General features: G+C 38.1%; 1 long non-coding RNA gene across 1 annotated transcript; it reads left to right on the top strand.

Moving 5' to 3' along the window:
• The first annotated feature begins 12,705 nt into the window (after nt 1–12,705).
• Nucleotides 12,706–20,107, top strand: LOC136286080 (uncharacterized). The gene is made up of 2 exons (XR_010719739.1): nt 12,706–12,894; nt 18,610–20,107. It is a non-coding gene; the product is annotated as an uncharacterized lncRNA (long non-coding RNA).
• The last annotated feature ends 857 nt before the right edge of the window (nt 20,108–20,964 follow it).

Below are 20,964 nucleotides of genomic sequence, written 5' to 3'. Positions count from 1 at the left end.
TTCTGCAACATTTCCTGCAGTAAAGAACATGTGACTTTATGATAAGCGCAGCTTGGCTGCCCACACTATTTGCAGGGCTCAATGGAAAGTTCCTTGTCAGATCTGAACACCTTTTGCCATTCTCTGGTGCAAATCCCACAGATTGAATTTCCAGTTAGAAATAAGAGCAGTCAGTAGGGCTCAGCCCCAAACCTACTCCTAAAGTGAGTCCCTTCACTCTTCACCTCTCCTCTTCACTACTTGTATCATCTTTCCCTCATCTCTTTTTTCTGACTCCTGGCCATTAGATGGCAATCGTGACTATCATCTGTTTCCCCCGTTCATGTCCTCTGGTGGCCAGACTGCTCGTGTGCCCTCACTCATAAGAGAACCAATTTTGTTCCTCTCTGCCTTTCTCATCTATAGCAGCAGTAGTTTTGCAGGGTCTGGTTGTTTAGCCTGGCAGTGGTTTGCAGGGAAGAAAGGAATTATTTGTGTTCAGAGGGGCACTGTAGTCTTGGCACAAAAATTGTGCCCTCCAGCTGGAAGCAGTAGCATTCCCTTAACACTACCAGGAGCTCTCCTTTGTATAGTTTTCTTTCCAGTTTCTCACAACTGCTCCAAGTAGCACGGCTCTGGCTGGCGTTTTGGAGGCACACGATTCAGTGTTGTGGCTGTGAACTTGAGAAGTTGCAGGAAATCTATTTATAGCCAAGATTCGGGTTGAAAGCTGGTATATGATGCAAAGTCTTTTAGCTGAGAATCTCTGTCATCACTCTCCCTTTTGGCAGGGATTTGAAGCTTGTCAGATGAATCACTCTAAGGCCAGTTGCTGACTTTCTCCATATTAGAGCCCCTAAAGAAGTTGTTTTACACACTTCTGTCTTGTTCCAGCAGAGTCTGGATTGTCTCTAGGCACAGCCTTTTCTGCCCCTTCCCTGGCTGCAGAACTGTCATGAGGCCACAGAGGTTCCTTCTGCAGGAGGTGTCACCAGCATCTCCACTGAGGTGTGCCCACACACCTGGTCAGCTGCATGAGCCTCTGCTCACAAACATCCTGCTCAGGATCAGTAACTGGGTGCAAAGCTCTGCAGGCTTTGAGCAGCTTCTGGATCCATGCTGAGGCATCTGTGGTTACCTGCCCCTCCAACAAAAGCCTTTTCTCCTTCTCACAAAAGAAGCCAGAGCTGCAGAGTGTGACCTGCACACCAAAAGGGCAAGATAAGCAGGTCAGGTGAGGCTGGAAGTGGGAAGGGAGCCTGCACCCGGGGGATGTGCTGGAGTTTGGTGAAAGGGGGTGGTTGAGCCTGGGAGGTGAGGAAGAGAAACATCACCCTGTGGCTCAGAAGCGATGCCGCCTGGTACAACGAGCAAAGCTGAAACTGTAAAACCATTTCTAATTTTGGCACATTCAAAATCCTGAAGGCTTAACCTCCACCTTCTAATTTAGTTCCCTTACACTATTTCTAGCTGTGTACTTCTAGGCTCGTGCTGAAGAAATGTCTGTTACGCCATTTTTAGGGGGAATTTCCCCTGACTGACTTTATGATTTGTTCTGATGGGTGTTTGTCACATTAAAACATAAGTAGAAATAATACTATTAGTTGTTAATATATTTAAGGGAAATTATTTTTATAAGACTTTGATTTGTTTTACACACTTTTGCCACAGTTAAAGGGTTTATGTTGAGATCTTAAATCCTGAAAGTTTATGCAGTTGTGGAGTATTTCTGGTCTTTGATGCCCTTAAAAATAACACCTTTTAGTTCGTCTGAGTGGCTGAGGGAGTGATGGGAAATTCACAAAGTAGATAGGCAATTAAAATAATCTTTCAAAGAGGGTGAAACTCTGCTTCTGGGGCAAGTAAAACGCAAGGAATGCAAGTCAGAAGTAGTTATATTTGCTAAACTGGTGTTCTGGGGGTTTTTTACATGTGAAAATTATAAAGTGTCTGGACCAAAAATTATGTCCTTGTAAACCTCACTGTCTTTAAAAGTATGGTAAGACAGTAAAAGCAACACGGGAAGAGCACATTTACCTGGAAATATTATTACTGTGGATGAGAAATTACAAAAACACACATGAAAAAGCCTTCTGCAGGTTTAAAATCTTAACTTTTCCCAAGTTGCTGTTCATAGAAAGGCTGCTAAAAAGCAAACGCAAAAGCCTGTTTGGCTTTTTAGAAGAAATGGTTATACGAAAACTGCAAGTTATGGCACAGTACCAGTAGCAGATGCAGTACAGTTCTGATTTTTGAGCCTGACATGACAGTACAGGTGTATTGAGAAAATGGATCTGCCTAGAACTTTCTATTACCTGTTTCATTACTTGGTTGCTATCAGGAATGGTTTTAGAAATAGATTTTACATTTTTTAGTGTCACAAGATAACATTAGGTAACATGCATTATTGAACTGTCCTATAACCATAATTAAAAATAAGAAATGAAAAAAATCAATCATGAGAAGAACTTTCTGCCAATCACAGGAGCATGGATTTTGTGAAATGTCTTGCTCCAGAAAGTCTGTCAGAAGGACAACATCCCCACTGGAAAGGAGACAAAATACTTCGAGAGAAACACATTACTGATGTTTAGCCTAATGACATAATGGAGCAAACCCTGTTCAAGGACCCCCAATCCAACAGTCCATTTTGATCAATAATTAAGAAAAGATACACAATCATGTTAGCTTCAACTCATTTTACTCTAAACATCAACACTCAAAAAAACTGAACATGGGATTTCTTTGCAGATTGCAAATGCACCTGTAACTGCTGGGGAATTTTCTCTTTCTCCCAGCTGCCAGCAGTGACACCTCCCAGCAAACAGTCAGAAAGTTTCTGATTTCTCAAGCTTTCATTTAGTGTCACCAGAATTAAATGCAGAAAGAGTATGTAAATAAATAGTAATACTTGGCCTATTTTTGCCACATCTTTACTAGCAAGGAAATGAAAATAAAATATGAAACCACTTGTGGAAACTCCCCAAATCTGGAAGAGTTAATTTCTTTGTTGAAATGGACTTTTTGTTAAAATTTAAACAGACGGTGAAAATAGAAAGTGAAAATGCTGTAGTTTTGATAAGTCCTTTTACTGGCAATATTTAGAAAAAATGCCTTGATGTTGTACATGTGATACATCTGAAATTTTCAAAACTAGACTATTTCACATTGTGATATCAAACAGAAATTTTATTTTAAAATCATTCATTAATTTTTTACTAGAAGCTTTGTAAAAAACTGGATTGAAATTAAGTTAAATGATAAATTACTTACTTTTTTATACCAGATTCAGGATTTTACAAATTTTCTATTTTGGGGGGGAATAATTATTTAATATTTCGGATCTTTTTTTCAAGGTAGAAGACTGATTCTGCACTGCTTAAACTGTAAGGAACAAAGTAGTTGGGAAAGCACTTTATTATTCTCTTTAAAATTTTTTGAAGTGTTTTATAAATTCTTCAGTTCCAATTGCTTTCCATGTATGTGAAAAGTATTGGAAAAGTGGATTTAGTGTCTTATTTAATCACTTGGAAATCATTCAAAATTCCTTTCCCATCGTAAATTATTTTCTCTGTGTGGGCTGGTTTACATTTTTTGAGGGAGCCTTTGGAAAGTAGGAAACTGAAGATCTTTTTCTTTATGCCTAGTTTGGGAATGGACCACAGATGATGGAGATGAAAGGACACCACCTCAGATAACTCAAGGATCTGAAGGAGGCAGCAAGGTGGCAGCAGGAATATTCCCTCCTTGGTTTTGAAATCAAGGGTAGCTGCCCAAGTTCTCAGGCTCCCCTTATACTCCGTGCTCCCAAACATGGAGTTTCTAGGAAACTCGTCTCTGACTGTAGAGGAGCCAACACAGCCAACATAAGCCTTTACAATGCCACAAGAGAACATTTTCTGCTTCTGAAAAAGAGATTGATAATTATTCTAATTAGCACAAAACTAAAGCCCCTCTGGAAGATTAGCAGTTTAGCAGCAGCCTCTGTTACATGCATTATTTAATTTAAATCGTCTCCAAAAGCACATACCCATAAATTTGACCCAGCTAATCTACTTGTTCCATTGAAATTTCAAGCAGATTTTCCACTAGGTTCAAGGAAGACAAGCTCAAAAAAAGCAGATTTCATATAGAAAAGTTTTTTTTTCTTAAATTAATCTTTGAAGTCCATTAGACTCTCATCAAGACAGGAAAAAAAAAAAGAAAGATTATTTTTATGAATACTAATATCTTTGGGAAAGACAGAATGTCTCCCTTAAGAGAAAATTTGTATTCCTCTAACACAATTAATATTCTAAGGAGCAAGCCCACATCTGTTAAGGAAGTCCCTAAGTGCCTTCTTGTATGCATCCTCTGTGTTTCTTTTCTCTTATTAAATAGTTCTATTTCAACCACTTTAAATAAATTATATTTAGCTGGTGATATGAGCCATGAAAACTCTGGACTTCCATCACTGCTTTTGTGCCTTTGGGGAATTAAATAAGAGAAAGTATAAACCCAGTTTCCAAAAGACAGAAGTATGTACTGAAAGATGAGCAGGTGGTTGAGTGCTTTGGGGAACAATGAATTATTTGAACTGTAAAAAATTATTTCAAAATGAACAATGAAATAGTAAGAATAAATTAATTGAAGGCTAGCAAAGACAAAAGCACTTAGCAATTCCCCTGGAAAATTAGATCATAACTATTTAAGCTGTTTAAATCCATGACATTTTTTCCCAAAAAATCATCTGTATAACATTTATGAATGGAAACTCCAAGTTATATAATACCATCACACTTCTCATAAAATCAGGCCAAAATTTCATAGATTCTGACTCTTCCAAACTTCTGTAGTCTTTGTGGAACAATTGTCCAGTGAAATTACAGCCACCTTCACTAGTCAGGTGATTTCTTCGCACTGATAAAACAGTTTCTAAGGCAAAGGTTGATTTTTCTGTTACATCATTCAGTGAAGTCTGTATAAAATCTGCTCCACTAGCTTTGGTTTTCTGTGTACCCTGCTGTTTCTAGACTGCCAGAAAAGACCTTTAGCCTTTCCCACTTCCCAGGCCTTTTCTTCCAGATGTGGCTAGACCCACTTTCCTCCAGGGCAGATTGAAGCTTGGTGCTTTTCCTGTTAGTCACTCTTGGTGGTGTCCTACACAATCTGTGCATTGTAGGGAGGGCTTTTGTGGCCATGGATGCAGAGGTGGGGAATTTTTCAGGCAGGGCTATTGTAGCAGTCAAAATAATAAAACAAGACAAGAAGCAACACGGTGCTGAAACCCCATTTGGGAACATAGGTTTGTGTTCAGTGTGCTCTAAGCTGCCTAATGTTCTGGTATTGCATAGATGAGATTAGTTTCCAGTCATGAGATGTTTACATTAACATTTTCATACGTCCCTATAGAGAAATCAGGAATTGCAGAGCCACAAGCTTTATAGCCCAGTTGCATTAAGTTTACCTATTAGACAGGAAGGTTGTTTGCTTTATGTGATAAAAGTGGTTGTAAAAACAGAAATTAGTCATGCCTCACAAAAAAAAAAGGGTCTATCAGAAAGTCGGGATAACTTCTTACATTGAAGTAAAAAATTCCTGAAAGACAAAAAAAGCTGTTGATGATTACACATATATTTTAGTGATATAAATTATGTATACTATCATTATATGACATTTGTTTTTTATTATACCTAAAATTTTGCTTTTCATCTTAGATGCTTTATTTGAGGGTTTAAGTCTGTGTTTTCTAATCAAAAAGCACAGTAGTTTATTGTCTATAAATAATTTGGATAAAGGCTGTGGAGAATCAAGAAATTTCTGGTGGGGAATAGTATGAAGTTCTTTGTGGCATATGTCAAAATATCAGACTACAAAGATCTCTTAATTGATCTATATAACTTTTATCTCCATCTTTCCATAAGTAGCTAAGGTGGTTTCCATCAAACTCTAGCTTTTGTAGAGGGCTTTTGACTCTGTGAGTGCAAAATACCAGGGAATCTGATGAGTAGCTGAGGCTGAAAGGAACCACTGAGGTCATGTAGCAAATCCCCTGTGCTCAAAACAGTATCAGCTAAGGCAGGTTGCTCAGGATTGTGTCCAGTTAGGTTTTGAATATCTCCAAGGATGCAGACTATGCAGCCTCTCTGGGAAAACCATTTCACCCTTGGATTTTTCTTTCGAGGACAAGAGTTGCAGCTCTGCTTTTTGCAGAATACTCCCCTCAGGATCCTGATACTCACCATCTCATGGTCATGGCAACCACGGTTGGCCCTGACCTTCACATCCTTGACCAGTTCCTCCTTTTCTGGAAGTCCAGGGACATTACTGTACAGCACTTCAGAGACACATCCACTCTTGATTTCCAAGTAGCGTGCAAGAGCTTCCATCATCATTTTGTCCGCTTGGCGCCTCATTATTCATGTGCATACAGTTGAGGTAGACCTTCCTAAATCTTAAATCCTGTTTTGTTTTTTTCAAGGTCTTCAATAAAGAGTGACTTAGAAAACTGCTTTTTTTCACTAAGATCCAATGCCCCTAAAGTGGGTGATTCATAAAAAGCATAATGAAACAAAGTCCACTATATATAGAAATAGTTCAGATTAGTTTGGAAGATAAAACTGATACCATTCAGAACTTGGTTAATGCTCTTAAAAGACAAATTCAAGCACAATATCCTCTAAACACTTTCAAATCTCTGTCAGTGAAAAAGAAAGCACTGCTTGAACTTTGAAGGGTTTATCAAAGATGTTGCAATGAATTTTTAGCTAATATATATAATTACTGGACTTATCTTCTGGCAAGGGCATATTATTTACTCCAGGCCTATATCAGGGTTTGACTGATTCTCTACTAATAGCACCATTGTCACTACCTTGTAATAAAGGTGATATTCTGCTGCCAGACAAAGAAATTGTGCTTAACTTAGTGAAAGACTGAGATTAACTCGTGTGATAAATAAGACTCCAAAATTGCAGTTAGGAAGATTTTTCAGATTTCTGAAAGGCTTAAGATGTTCATCATAAAGTCCTTGAACATCAGACCTCCTCACTACAATTACTGGAGGGAAGCAGGTTGCAGGAGGAGCTATATGTGCTTATGCTCCTGAGTGTGCATTTTTCTTCTGTGATTAAAAGATGAGTAGAGAAGCTATAAATAACATGGAATGAAAGCTCACCCCAGGGCATAATCTTCTGTGTAGTAGCTGAATTCAAGAATAGCAAGTTTAGGGCATAAATCCAGCTGGTAGGTTTAATTAGAGTGAGGCTTCCATATTGGTTATGTCCTGGGTATCAGCAAGAAAAGGGCAGGGTTTGGACCCTGAGCACCCTCACCCCACAACAGACCCTGCACTGCCCCGGGGGTGGCTGGTCCTGTGGCTGTAAGGTGTGGAAGGAATAATGTTCCATGAGGAACGGGTTGGGATTTTAGAGGATTTTGTTTGTTTTGGGACACAGTGAGGTTTTTGGTTCGTCTTGTTCAGGAATTATTGTAAAACTGATTCTCCTTCAAATAGTTCTGCCACTGTGTAAGTGCTGAAAGAAATGTTGCTGATGGAAAATGTGCAATTATTTCTCAAATACAGAGGAAATGGAAACCCAGCTGGTACTTTACATGAATGGTTTTCATCAGCCAGCAATTCCCTAGGATTTGCAAAGCTAGCAAAAGAGTAATCTTCAAGTTTTCACCATTTTGTTGCATAAATCATAGGCATTTCAATTGTCTTGAGTTAGTGGTTCCTGTGTAGATTCATTTTCTCAGATTGTTCAGGCCCTGAAATGAATCTTCTAAGAGTTTTTTTTCTTGCAGTTGTCTGAGTTTCAGTTCAATTGCATCTCCATATATTTTCCTTTCAGGTGATGTATACTATAGCCAAGAATGACAGAGGAATTGTTCATTACAATTGTAAGTGGCAGCATTTGGATACGTGGATTCAGCCAGAATTTTGGAAATATCAAAGTACGATTAATAACAGACTTGTGACTGAGGCTTTCAGGTTTCCTTAAAAAAAAAAAAAAAAAAAAAATAAAAGAAAAAGTTACTTTTTCTGTCAAAAGGTACTTCAAACTAGCTTAAAAAAATTCATAACATAAATAACACACATTCATGGACTGTTTTTTCTATGACATTAAATACCTTGGGTTTGCTATTAAAAAAGAAAAACATTTAAAAAGAGAGGCTAGCAATCGAATTTGAATTCATGGAGAGACTGTGCACAGCAAGGATTGTGAAGTTCATCTGTATTTTCATTGCTTTTGTAGAGAAATTAGATGTCTATCTAAATAAATACCAATAGCATAGACAAGAAAGACTACTTAACAGCAAACGGGTGTGTTGTTTATGGTAGATGAAAATGCTAGAAATCTCTCTGAAAGACTGATCAGACTTTTGTTACTTTAGTATATTTGCAAATGGGAGTGTGTTTGTATTCCAAAGACAGGTGAAGACAGGAAGAAGGCTCATACTGAATGTGGGAGATCAAGCATGTAGCATCAGCACTCAGGCATCTTTATTTCTTTTGTCAGCTTTGTTCCTTTCATTTTTTTTTTTTTTTTTTTGGAAGGAAAGTTATGTACCATGGAAAGAGAGATGTATCAGTCTCAAAACTACAATTAAATTTTGAAGAACAACAATATTTATAAAGAAAAAATATAAGGAAAGACAAAACGAAAAAATAAGGATATTATTATGTAAAATAATACAAGTATATGATTAGAAAGAAGCTATTATGGAAGCTATTAATGTTTTAGACAATATTCAGATAGGTAAACATACAAAGAAGATGAGAAAAAGGGAAGAATGTAGATGATGTAGATGAAAGAAGTGAAAGGACTATTATCAAAAGGTAGATATTAAAATTCTGATTAAGTGGTAATGTGATGGCTGTTTAACTAGTCTGACCACTGACACTAAAATGCAATGAAACTTGGGTTATTTAAATACCAAGCACAACCAAATATATAAATATATTTAATAAAATATTAATTTATGAACACATTAGTATTGTATATTTATATGTTAACATTATAATAGTCTAGAACAAAGCTGAAAAATATTCATAAAACAGGATTCCTGGCAGCCCTTAGTATTTCATTAGAATGCACGGTAGTCCAAACAAATATACTTTTAAGAAATATTGGAAACTACTTATTTTTCATCACTACTACCTGGGAGACTTCATAAGGAAATCTGGGCTTCTATAATGCTAAAAAGCATACAATTTTATAAAACATTTTTTGCTAGAAGAACAATGATTTTTCAGTCAGAACTTTTGAGATTGATTCCAATGACACATACACAAAGCTATCCTGTATAGTAATCTGTGTAAAGGAAGAGCAAACTCAGCCTCTGATTTTTCAAATTCTTGGCAGCATTTTTGTGTTTTAAAAAATGAAAATACTCATTCTCTTTATCTCTCTGACATAAAAATAATCTGTGTGTAGTAATGGCAAAACTGAAAGCTGTCATCTACTGATAAAGTGAGACAGAGGAGCCAACATGTAAACAGAAGTGATCTGTGTTTTTCTAGCATCTTCTGTGGACTAACTGGAAGTCACAATTACTTTAATAGAGTAACTTCTATACTTATCTGGTGTAGGGATATAAGTTCTAATCACAAAAGATAACCAAGAGGGACACAGTCACACAATGAGTTGTTATGCCAGAATAGATCACAAAGTTGGTGACCTGTTCAGGAGGAAAAGTACAAAGGAGAGGAAATTATCTGAGCATGGTGCCCACACAACTCCATGCTTTCTGCTTAGTAGCTGAAATATTTATGTACACATATATGGCACAATAAATTCCAGTCCCAAGCTTTTATCACATATATGAACTTTTATGTCTATTGCTCTCATAGGTCTTAAAAACAGAGTTCACAATGGACACCTCTGGAAACTTCACTGATTGTTTAAAATATTATTCTCCAGGGCAATGCTGACAATAAGATAATAAATTAGATATGCAGCACTTTGAAATGCCCATAATAAATATTATAAATAAAAGTATAAATACATTTTATTTATTTTATGTACAATTCCTGTAGCTTTGTTAATAATTACTGCTGCATCATTTATTCCTTCTAGCCTCAGAGAGGCTTACCAGCTCCTTTTCTTTTTCTTCCCCGCACAAACTATTTAGAGAAAGAAAGTGCTCAGATGCTTAGGTGGCTGAAACTTGTTCCAGTTTCAATTTTGATGGCATTTGGGAAAGTATATTGTTTATGATTATGTTAGATGTTATGAAGTTATTTTCACAGCACTCACTCTGAGAATGGCTGTATCATTAGGGAGTCCATCAGTGAGGATGCATCTCACACATCATGGATGTTTGTAAAAGCCTTATAAAAGACACAGAGATATAACTGTCCAGCCTCCAGATGTTTAAATACCTCACATCCAAAAACTGTATGAAATACACCGGGACCACCCTGACAGCAGATTGTGTGCAAGGTTTTTCTGCTGTGCATATTTGTTTCCTTCCCTCCCTGACAATCTGGGCAATAATTTGTTCCTCTGTGAGGCAAACTGTACTCAGATTTGAATAAAACCTCTGAGTGTCTCTTCCACTCTGCTAGATATAACTGTTAACTTAAGGACAAATCCACAAATCATGGGATTTGAAACAGGTTCTGAGTAGAGAAGAGAGACCAAGAACTATGTATGAAAAAAAAAACCCACTCTGAAGTGATTAACTGCAATTCAATAACCATAATCCAACCCTCTAATCAGAAAAGAAGAAAAAGAAAATTTTCATCGTTTTTTGCAACTGACATTGAGGGGCAGGATCAATTCTATTGTATTCAGCTCAGTGGACATAAACACACCAACGTCTGCTCAGATTGCTGGTTAGATGCATAAGTGGCAGGAGGTGGACAGGACTGCAGCATGCCTGTCTCACAAGGTACATCTCCTACCGCTTGGCATTAGGATGCCTACTCTCAATGTGCTGCCTGAGTTGAACTCCACCTAAAGTTGCCTTTCTCTGTCCTATGCCCAGAAAGAGAAACCTGGATGAAGACTGAGAATTATCTCCCTTAGGTAGATATTTATGTAAATGTATGTATTTACAGAATAAGGTTGTAGCCTTAGAGAACATTGTATTTTGGGGCTTAAATTCCCAGGTGCCTTGGAGGATTCCCCTCAGGTGGGCTGTAAGTAATTAGCTATTTTTGTGCCTGGTTCTCAGTAAGCCAACATCTATGATAGTTTCACTAAGGGAAGAGAGACAGACAAAAACTAATCTGTCTGAATACCAAAGCCTGAAGGGAGAGAGAATCTGGGGAAATGGTACCAATAATTGCTTGCAGCCACTGTGAGAAAGCCATAATCACCTGAAATGTTCAATAGAAATATCTCGCTTGAGTATTAACTGGGCACTGTACTGGGAGATCCGGACCGATCTCCTCCTGGCAAGGTGAGGCTCCCTGTGTCTTTCATCTCGTTATCTCAAAGCACTTTACAGCTGCAAAATTATTTGCAAAGCAATTCTCATTATCTACATTGCACAAATGATTAAGGAAAAGGGTAGAGAGACCTCACAAGTACTCCTGGGTCACTTGGATTGAGGCAAAATATGTCCTACACATAAGCAGTAAACACTTCTAAAAGCAGAAATTTCTTTGAAGTTTAAGGGTTTGCCTTTCTCTGCATCTCTTGTAAGCAGCATCTGTCTGTTGTCCCAAACTTGCAGGCAAGAATTGCTTTTCTTTTGCCTGGACATGCTGTGCCCAGCTGCTGGCCAGCTGCACCTGGGCCCCAGGACCTTCCCTCTGGGCGCAGCAGGAGCCTCTTCTTCCCCTTCCCTCCTGGCCAGATCGCAGGTGGGTGAAGCTTGGTGCCTCTGGTCAGTCAGCGCTGCCTCCTGGTGTCCTACACAGTACCTGTGTCACCAGGAGTATTTTCTGTGGCCATGGGCTCATAGCCAGGCCCTTTGCTGGGCAGGAGCAGCAGGTATAGAGGGCATCTCAGAAAATGATTTGTGATTTCTGTCAAAATAATGCTAATAACAGTAATAGGAAATCCTATGAATCTGTGCACACCAGATCAGATAGTTTCTGTTTGGTATCAGGAAGTACTGATTGTTTTCTGTTCTTAGAAATAAAGGCAAAAACACTATCAGAAAATTTAACAACGTTTTTAATATTCCACAAAAGGGATAACAACTTATCATATCTTATGCTCCCTCTGATGCTGGGAACCTCCAAAGATACAATGTAAGATAGACCTCTGGCCCTGCCATGGCACTTTGCCCAAACTTCCCATCTGTGGTCACGTCCACCAGCAGTCATCTTCAGAATTTTTGCAGGATTTTCTTAGAAGCAAAGCAACTCTATCTGTCATATTTACTGTGGGGGGGACAAAAAAAATGTTTGTAGGAAAGCATGCTGCTTCACTTCAAGATAAAGTCAGGAACATTCTTTTGGCATCATAGCTGGTGACAAACAGGTGCTGCCTATGGACTCCTTGGTTTGGCAGGTTGGCTGCATTTATTGTATGGTAAGGCATACCAGTCCTCAAAGCCAAGTCATCTTTAGTACAGCAGGGCTCAGCACAGGCCTGCACTGCTCATGGATCATTATCTCCTCCAAGTGCAATTGTCTGCCTCGTAGGATCCCCAGGGCTGTTGTTCAGGTGGTTGTTGTTGCCTGTGGTATAAAGGGGGCAGCAGGCGGTGTACATCTGATGAAGTCATAATTTTGTCCATTTGCCTTTTCACTACATGTTTTTTCAAGCCCTGCAGGTAGACTGGCTCTTTTAGCATGCTGAAACTCCGCTCAAGGTACAGAGGACATCCTATTTCAACAGCACATCCTGCATCAATCCTGCATCAGTCTCTGAAATCCTGTCAAGCCTTATCAGTGAAGTGAGCCAAGAATCTCCAGAAGCATCAGCAGCCATGATAAGGCCAAAATTCTGCTCTTTTGGTTTCACACGAGTAAGTGTACTGAAGGATGTTAAGGCATGTGCTTTCACTTTGTTGGTGCTCACATCTAGCATAGTAAGTATGCTTCAGTGGGGATTGTTACCTGTTTAATGTGGGGTGTACCAAAATCTGTTAGGTTGTGGATATTCTTTAAGATGCATGTCTTTCCCATATCTACCAGTTGACCCATAAAATTTTAAAGTAGTTTCCTTAGAACACTGATACCTCAGGAGGATTACTGCTTAGATAGTTGTCTAATATTAATGCATTCCAGCGCAAGCTAAAAACCTTCAGGAAATAGAGATTTTCAGTAAATGGCAGCTGAGCTGTGAGTCCTGCCTATTGTGGCTCACTTGAGTAGTTCTAGATTTTTAATTTTCTTGTACTGCAAAACTTAAAGTAAAATCCAATATACTGTTTGATAGACAGACTTAAATGTTTGAAATCACACAAATTGAATTTGTTGCCATTCACAGCCTGACTGTTTTAATTTATAAAGAAATTCAATCAGGTGTTATTCTCAAAGCTTATTAACTGATCTGAGTTAATGAATGTGGGGCTTTTGAAGCTCATATCCAGTGTTTTCCTAGGTCAGGGTTTGAGAGCAGTTAAAATAGTCCATGCTTTTGTCCTAGCAAGTACCTGAATGGGTCAAATAGTTATGTTTTCACCAAGTCAGTCTAACAGACCAGTCTTATCTACAAGGTGACACCGTGCAAATTAATTTCTGTGAAATTATTAACATTTTGAAAAATAATGAAGTTAAGGTTGTTTTACAAGTTTATGCCAGGAAAAAGAAAAGGCTGACTATTTTAAGGAAACAGTTTTTGAGAGATTTTCAGATAGGTCTTCAAACACAGCGTAGAAGATTTAGTCATTTTGAAATACTAGAGAAGAAAAGGACTTTGTGAGGTTTAGATACCACCAGCCTAATTTTTTTTCTCAAAATTTAAAGATAACTTTATCCAGAAAGGTCAAACTTTGCAAGAATTTTTTAAAAGTCATTTCTATCCTGAAGTAATTAAATGTAAGTTGTACAACAATTCACTGGGGCAAGCTATGAATCCCTATGGCAGAAACAACAGCTGGGGAAGGGCTGGTAATAATTCAAGTGTTTAATTCATTGCAGCAAGTGTTTGGAAGGACGTGTTTTTCATATAGGGCTCACATCCAAAATGAGCATTATACCACCTCAGATAATGCCTGCTTAAATGAAGAGATTCCATATTTAAAAGTATATTTAAATCCCATCTATGACTGGTCTTTATACAGTGAAGCAAAGATAACGTTTGGCTCCTGGGGAGAGAAGATGGAGAGATGCTCTGGTAAAGCAGCTGAAGAAAATAGAATGGTTCAGCCAGTGAGATCTGCAAAAGCCCCATCTCCTGAATCCATTTTTTTCCATGAGGATTGCTTTAGTAACAGTTCGTACTCGTACTGTTCTGTAAGAGCAATAAATAGAATATAAATGTTCTCTAAATAGAATTGTCAGAGCAAACTCCTGGTAGCGGGAACAACACTGTTAAAATTTAATCCTAGTGATGCAATGAAAGATGAAAACCCCTGACACTTTGTGAAGCTTGCCACTGAGATATAATTTCCCTAATCCTGTTAAGTTGAAAAAAAACCCAAAAAACGAAAAAGAATGAGATACGAATGACCTGACACATTATGATTAAGGTTGTTCTTTAGGATTTGTGAACTTCTTAAAGATGTCATCAGAAACTGCTTTGGTTTTGAATATAGGCAAATATCAAAGTGACTGCATTATCATTTATTTCCACATATTATTAAAACCTTCAAGCTTCAGTGAAAGACTATGAATAAACTGATTATTTCTTCTTCTAAAGTACATGGTAATTTTTTGGGGTAATAAAAGATTTCTGGTCCATGAGGATCATGAAAAGCAAGCATAACATACAGTCTTGGATGCAGACATTTTATTTCAAGGGAAAAACAGATTTTCTCAAGAGAGAACAGCTGGATGAAAGGCCCATTAATAAAACCTATAATATGATAATTTTGTCCTATAGGGCTAATAATTACATTCTAGATAATTTTTATTTTTACAAAGCGTGCATTTATGAAAAGGTCACAAGAAAAACTGTTAGCTACTTTATAAATATCATGGATTCTAGTTGTTTATGGGTTTAATAAGTTTTTATCTCCCAGGGTTAAAAAAATGGCATTAAAGGAACAGATATTATCCTGGGCTGGTTTTGAGGGCAGTATTTAACATTGCCTGTACTGACTGATCGGTGACATTGGCACATAGTCTGATACAAGAAAAAATATGTGCTTTTCAGGGTAATTTGTTTTAGAGACATGCTATAGTCTGGTCCTCAGACTGAATGAACGGACATTAGCTGTGCTTCTGCATATTGTCTTCCAGCTTCGTTTCAGCTAAGAGGAACCAGATGGTGTGTTTCAAGACCATCCTGCATGATGAACCAAAGCACAGCCAGTCAGAGGAGGGGGAGAGTTGCTTTCAATTTTAGTTGCTCTATATCTAAAGAAATATGCTGTTGCAGATATAGCCTGTGACAAGAAATGGGCATTTTAGGGGCATTTTGCCCTAAAAATGTAGCATGTCTAATCTGAGGAATGGATGCTTTATCTGGACATAAATTGCTGAAGCAGAGCAGCAATTAGGGTATTGTCTCCAGTGGAATATTTTAAGCTTTACCTTATTCCTTTGTTTTCAAGGACGTGGTATTTTATTTAGCTGAACTGGACATCAGTCACTGATAGCTTGTTAGAACTTGCTCCAAATGTTTAAGAAAGTGCCAAACCTTCTGAAACTGTAGCTACCAATGGATTTCTACATCATGTTACCTGCTTTGATGGAAACAGAGTGAAATTATTCTGTGATAGTTGTTCACACCATGATTAGAAATACCTGAAATACTAGCATACATTCTGAGTCCTTGGGTTTGTCCAGATTGAAATCTGAAATTTAAAAAGTCTGAGTGATAGACTTCATCAGATCACACCCCATATTCAGCATAATAAACATAAAAAAATCAAATATTTTAATTTTTTAAAGAGGTAGAGAATGGAACTTTGTTTAGAAAGTTCTGCAACATAAATTGCAGTTCTTTCTATTACCAGATACTGAGTAATATTTCAAACAATATTAATATTAATATTTCTAATATTTTGGTAGATTAGAGGAACCTGAGACATTTTAAAGGATCATTCTTTGGGCTCAAATATTTGGAAGTATTTTCAAGGTACATAAATTTGCTTTTCAGAGGGAGCAGCACAATGAGTGAGCATTTAAACTGCAGGTATAATGTTAGCACCAAATTCATCAAAGAAATCCAAAATAATCTCTCCCCACTCTCAAATGCACCTCTGGCATCCCAGGTTTTGAATTAAAAAAATCTTGTGCAGGGATGCACATTTCCTCAGCTGACAGACCATCTCTGTGATGAGCTCCTCCCCGAGGCTATCAGGGAGCAAGAATCTCTGTAATGTCATTTTTGTCTCTTTGCTTCCATGCACTTGGTGCACTTTGACTGCATTTTAGGAAAGCAGTGTGGTGGTAGACTTTTCTGGCTACAGCATCGTTCCCAGCTGACAGCTGCAGAGCTGTCTTAAGGAGGAAGTGTTGTTCTGTGCAAATCCCCCCTGGGTGGTTTTCACACTTGGCCACTCAAGCTCCTTGTGTATGGGGAAGGCTGAGTTGTGCTGTTCCTTGTGGGATGATACACTTTTATTTTTCCTAAAAGAAGAATGACAGTTGCCTAAAATAGATCATTAATATACATTAAGTTATTCAAGTTTTCATTTAGAAGGGCAGACTTAATTATTTGAGCAGTTGAGGTTTTTTCACCAAAAATGTATTCTGGCTGATTCAAACTTGCTACTTGGCAAAGACAGGAAAAGATCCACTTCCCCTTATTTCAGTCCAGGCTCAGCATTTGAAGTCCGGAACAGAGCTGATGAGATAGTTGAGTTGTGGTGACAGGAATGTAGTTCCCTCCTCTGCATATGGATGTGACAACATTCAGCTCTCAGAAGCAAAGGGTACAGAATATTCGGAATTTTTCCTGAGCAGCTACTTCTTCTCCCCTTTGTACTACGTAATCTAATATGACATATTTACTGGATCAGTAACAGCAATGGGAGTTGTTTACTTTCCTATTGTGTATAAAAATTTTCAAGATGAAAAATTAAAATATTTAATTTCAAAATTGTCACAACAAAATGTTTGCACCCATTCAAATTTTTATTTTCAGCATCTTCTAGCTTACTGAACAAGGTTCATAAACCTGATGTGCAGTTAGAAATTCTGAATACTTAACCAAATACTCAGCTGCTATAGTAACCAGGCTCACTCCCATGCATTTTCAGTTCAGAAAACATTAGGGAAGTCACTCTGAAAGAGAATCTCAAAGCAGTTCCACTGTATCTGCATTCTGAAGGAGGAGTCTTAGCACTTATCTGCTCTCCACGGGCACAGGACAGTATTTTCATACTATTAAAAAATATTGTGTGTGGCTGATATAATCAGACAGGTTGGAACATGAGCTACAGTTGGATGAAAGTGGGTTTAAGGATTGCTTTATGTGAGGGGCACGTTTATGGCAACAGGAGTGTCTCAGCAGCAGTGCTTTAGCCAAGCAGAAAATAAAAAGGTTTGCAGGAGATTTTTTATCTTAAGCTGACTTCTGCATTTTTTCCTGAGTTTGGGGTTAGTATTGCAAATTCTGCACAAAATAAGATGTTATTGAATAATATTTCTGAGTTTGTCTTCTCTGCCCTATTTTGATAAGTATTCATCATTTGGAATGGGAAAAGTATATGCCAGGCTAAAGCAGGAAATGCCTCCTGTGACCCATGCGTCTGCAATTTATAGGCGGTCCTGGGTTTCATGGACATGAGCTATGGGATGAAACTAGAAATGATAGTCCAAACAGTGCAGTCATCATTTGCCCTTAAATATGGCAGGTTTTAAATGAAGAAAAAAACTGACAGCAGATTTAACATGCAAAAATTGTGGAGCTTAGTTCAATTAGAGGCAGATTTCAAACAGTATTTAGAGCCTTAAATTTGTCTGGGCTCATGGAAGCATTTGACAGATGCCAGTGCAATTCATTTTGGAACATCTTGAAGGTCTATTGCATGCCAACAAAAATCATGAACCTCATCAAAGTTTTATGCCAAGGTTCTGCTTGAACAGTTAAAGTAAATGGGAACTTGCATAAATAGGCTAATGAAACTCTCCTGTCAACCAAACACTAATGCAAAATCCCACTGTGAGACACTGACTTTATTGTAATTTAAAAAAAAGAATTAAAACTATATGAAACAAGTATGGAAAACCAGAAAACACTGTACCAGAATACTAAAAGGATACTGTCAGGTCTAACCTTCTGAATGACTAGACAAAAGCTTTGAGGACTGTCTCTCCCTGGAAAAAGAGACAAAGATACCACCGATATAATATCCTCCAAAAATGGACCTACTGAGCAACTGCTGCCACTGTATTGTAGGAGACAATGACATCCAGACAATAGCAACTCACCTCTAACTCACAGGAGGATGCCAAACAAGGGCAGACACCTGAAGCAAAGAATGTCGTCAAGTAGCAAAGCAGTACCTGGCATTCAGCATCTTAAACAAATTGTCATCACCAATAGCCTAGACCATGTGTCCCAGGTTGTGCCTACAGCCAGAAGAGGTGTGCTTCATTATGTATCATGTACTTTTCTCTTCCAGGTCTGGGGACCTGCTGGAGGACACCAATTGTCCCTATCTGTCTGCAGTTCCCTAGTTCCTCACAGTGGGAACTCAGGGGTGTGCAGATGCAGTGTGTACCCAAATCTTCACTCCTCCTAATGCATTCAGGATATGGCCATGGAGTTTCCCTAAGAGAAGACCATACTACAGACCGAAGTGTGGCTCTCAGCACATGCCTCCACATCCTCTGTTCAAATGCAGATGTTGGGAACACACTGAAGGCAGAAGCAAGTTAACCTTGACCTTGAAAGCAAGTGCTTCAGCTAAGATCTAGGAATTGGACAGATTAACAGTATAAAGGACACCAAGACTAAAAGGAAACAGGATGACAGCTGATCTCCCAAGTAACTCAGAAAAAAGTAAAGAAGTGTACCATAACTATCACAGATAAAGACACAGGAGCTGCTGGAAAAGGAATGGATGGGACTACATTGGCACAATGCATGCAATTCTTAATCCAAACAGCCAGCCAGAGATTAAAGTTTTGTAGATTACTCCAGCTAACTGGAGAAACTGAGGTTTGAGTCCAGCATTTTTCTTACTCTGATTGCTCTTCGAGATTTTGTTCATAAGAATGGACAAGTTATTGTTTTCTTGTCCACAAAAAAGGTTGTCTCAGCCTCAGTAAATATTTTTATTTTCTTAGTACAAGGACTTTTTTGGCCAGGAGCTGCAAAGACTCTTGCTGACTCTTTTCCCATCCCACAATGCTGCTCTTGCTGCTTTGTAGGCTTCTCCTACAAGCTTTCTCACACCACCCAGCTCTCTTTCCCCCCACCATCTCCCACTCACACATGCAGAGACACCTGCCAGTGTAGGACCATGCTCAGCAAAATTTCTATTTACAAGTGCTTTGAAATTCCTGAGTTGCCTTTGCCTTTCATGCAAAAATAGTGATGGGTGGTTAAAGAATATTATTTGCCTTCTGACTTTCAGGGAAGAATTTAATGACTTCTCATAATCACTTCATATAAAGTAGTGGTGCCCAACATCTTCAGAAAGATGTAACACAGACTGCAATAGCAGATACATCTGACCTTGTCTGAGACAGAAGGATAGTGCAGAATTTCACTAGTATTCATCTATCTAAACATGCATATGGGTATCAGGTGGGATCTACAAAAATGCTGACACCTACATTATTTTACAAAGCTATCCCTGAGGACCTGATTCAAAGCCACTGTAGTTACAGAGAAATTACTATTGACTTTATTAGGATTCAGTTGAGATTAATGTTGCACACTTCTTTGCTGCCCTTTGCTGTCTCTGTTCCTGTGATTTGAATTGTTCCCTCAAGGCATTGCAAAAAAAGGATGGAAATGTTAGCAGCAATGCATGGGACGTTGAATACTTGTCCTTCTGGTTTTGACAGTATCTGTTTAATACAAAAAGAAAACTATTGTTTTAAAACTCTGATAGAATTGTTCTGTTCATATTTTTAAATGCTGTTACATCTTTTAAAAAATATCTAAACCAATACTGAAATATTCCAACTTGTTGAAAAAGGAATAAACATGTGTGCCACTTACTTGCAGCCTCAATAACTGGAGTAGGGTGACTGCAAAACTATCCCATGTTCCTGCAGCAAACATCATGTCCATGGAAATCATGTACAAGTATTTGATTTCCCCAACCCTGTAGAATATATAAAATCTGCCTTCAGTAAATATTTTCCAATATATCAAAATGCCTGATGACAAGGAATTAATGTCAAAATCTTCTTCTCTAGCTGCCCTAGGCACCAAACCAAATACATCGATCAAAACCTAACTGTATCAAGCCACCTGCAGAATAAATAAGGGACATGTTTTTTGTTTGTTTGGCTTTTGGTTTTGTTTTGTAATTTTTTTAATTGGCTTTTTTGGTTGGGTTTTTTAAAGGGTATATGACTGGAAAATGTCTCAATTGGGCAGAAAAAAATTATTAAAAGGAAGATGGTATGAAAAACTAAGAAACAGGAGCCAGTTATTTTACAATTTTGTTGTGTTGGAGAGAGGAGAAGGATGCTAAATTGAAAACAAGTGTACTGGTGCATGTTCAGTCTGCACAGGAGAAGACATAATTTTGGATTTAACAAGCTTAAACCTGTGATGTTTAAAGAGGAACACTGTGTACAGAACTGCTCTGTATCGCACCTAACATCTGCCCCAAGCTCAGTGCTATGAACTCTTGCCCAGAGTGTCACTAATGTGGTTGAAGACCTATTTCTCTACTAGCAGAGGAGAACTGACAGCAGAAACTGACCAGAACGTGCTAGTGATGCATGATATGTGGTTTTCTACTTTCAGCTGGAAGGTTAATCCTTCAAGTTGCCTTTTCCTCATGTATTTAAGA

The sequence above is a fragment of the Chamaea fasciata genome, unplaced genomic scaffold (genome assembly GCF_029207755.1).
Source record: "Chamaea fasciata isolate MVZ Bird 193981 ecotype frontalis unplaced genomic scaffold, bChaFas1.0.hap1 SCAF_2, whole genome shotgun sequence".
NCBI lineage: Eukaryota > Metazoa > Chordata > Aves > Passeriformes > Sylviidae > Chamaea > Chamaea fasciata.
Note: the sequence above shows the minus strand (reverse complement) of the source record. Positions and strands in the feature narration are given on the sequence as shown.